The following is a 2,409-nucleotide window of genomic DNA, read 5'->3' on the forward strand; positions in this document are numbered from 1 at the left end:
TTGGGGTCCGATCCGCAGCGAGACGAGGACCGCAGAGCAGGACTGTCGTGTAGAAACCCCTGCGTCATGCCGTCGGGAGGGCGCTCCCCACGACCTTGTGTGTGAGTAACAAGTTCTTAGGGTGATCGGTTAAGAAATACACCCCCCCCCGCCTCCCCCAGGTCAGATAGAGCTTAACCTATTCTGTAAGTAAACTGTTATTGTATGAGATAGAGGCTTGTCTTCAAAGGAGCTTTGGCACACTTTTTTTTTTTTGCCTTTTCGTTCCTCTTTTGGCACTTAGTCATTTTTTCTCTGCAGGATCATGTGGGGTGAAACTTAGACTGAAGTCACCGTTTGTCAGAAACACCATTTTTTCTTGGACGTGAATCGGTGGCTTCACAGTGCTTTACACGCGGAGTCAGCATTCAGTAACTATCCCCCGAGTGGATACTGGTACGGCCTTCAGTGAAGGAAAGAAAAGGCTCTTACCTCCTTAATACTCTGTGGCCGGGACCCTTTCTTGCTCTCTTAAATAAACGTGTGTTATGAGCCCCGTTACTTCCAGCTAGTTTAAAAGTAAAACGTAAGTCAAGAAGGAAAACTGGTACATGGATTTCTATCCTTTGGTAGCATCAGGGCCCCCTTGCCTTCCTCCCTCCCCATCTTCCCGAGCAGTAATAGGTGAAATCGAGTGTCAGAATTCAGGGGTTATGAAAGCAGTTTATAGTCACCAAATGTTAAGTTCTGAGACTGGTTTCTCCCACTGGAGTTAGAGTTTCTGCCTTCAACTCTGTCATGACACCAGCGATTGTCAACCGTGGTGCCACAAGCATGTTTAGAACATGAATACCTGGCTATTCAGTCAGGGGCACTGACCTCTCTCCCTTGGATTGTCAAATAAAAACGTGACAGCAGCCAACACAACCATGCCGTCAGGGGAGACTGCCCTGTCATGGACCATAAATATAGGTCATATAATCGAGTTACATCTTATTGGTCAGGTTGGATAAGGTTACATCTGATTGGTTCGTTCTTGGTACCAAAAATCCTTAGGCACCTGATTTTTTTAAAACTCACTTTGGCACAAAAGGGGTAGGTAATTACTATTATTTATTATTATTTTTTTGTAAATCAAAATTACACTTACATTTTTGTCAGATTGGCAAGTGTATATATATATATATATTTTGGTGTGCCACAGAATTTTAGTAATTAGTTTACATGTGCCATGAGATGAAAAAGGTTGAAAATCGCTGCATTACACAACTGTCTGCTTTTCCAGCCTTCATACTCAGAAAAGCATTTATTTGTGTTGGTAGCATTGACCACTCCTTTCTTAAAGACCCCCCCCCCCCCCCCCCCCCCCCAGTGCACAAACTTTTGTGCACCGGGCCTCTACTGGGTAAATAAATAAGTAAATAAATGTGACTTGATGCCCATGCTGTTATCCCGGGTAATGAAATGCCTCCTAATGTGCATGGCTACAAAGTTTCTAGCCCTAGTGTCATGATTCAGGTTTGACCTGCTAGTGACACGTTATCCGGGTCTAAGCCACAGCCTCCACCCCAATCCTTATATTTCCTGCTCTTGGCAGGACTGAGCAGGTCTTGAAACACAGGGCCTCCTAGGAGTTACTGTAGTATATTTTGAGAAGCACTGCCCCTAGCTGGATGATCCCCGTGACCTTGAGCAGTTTAATTAACTTTCCCACATTCCCATTTCCTCATTGTAAAGTGGAAATGTTAGTGCGGAATTAGTACTAGTTTTCCTTTGCCTCCTGTAAAGACTGCAAGTTAATTTTTTAAAATACATGAAGGAGATGAATTGCTTCAAGGACTATGGTGAATTTTTAAAACAGGAGAATTTTTAAAATTATATATATATAATTTTAGAGAGGACGGGAGAGAGAGGGTGGGAGAGATAGAAAAATCAATGATGAGAGAGAATCATCATCATATAAACAAGTGATGAGAGAGACTCATTGATGTGCTGCCTCCTGCACGCCCCGCCGCTGGGGATTGAGCCGGCAACCCAGGCATGTGTCCTTGACCGGAATCAAACCTGGGACCCTTCAGCCCACAGGCCAATGCTCTATCCACTGAGCCAAGCCAGCCAGGGGCCAGGAGAGCCTTTTTGATTTGAAGCATGAAGACATCTTCATTAAGGAGATAGTAAAGCACCTTCATAAAGGTGCCCCGTGTGAGGGGAGGAAGGGAGACTTTGAGGTTCCATCCTCTTTCCTGCGAGACCCCTGCACATCAGAAGACCGAAAATTGGGTGATGAGGTTTTCAGGACCTGGCGAGGCAGGGAGAGAAAGGGGCAAAAGGGAAAACTTCTGAATCTATGTGTAACCTAAAGCCCCTTCCTCATTCTCTCCTGGACCGAACAAGTGTAGGATAAAAGGATGAAATCAGGTCTGTGCCTGA

This window comes from Myotis davidii, unplaced genomic scaffold (assembly GCF_000327345.1).
Source record: "Myotis davidii unplaced genomic scaffold, ASM32734v1 scaffold399, whole genome shotgun sequence".
NCBI lineage: Eukaryota > Metazoa > Chordata > Mammalia > Chiroptera > Vespertilionidae > Myotis > Myotis davidii.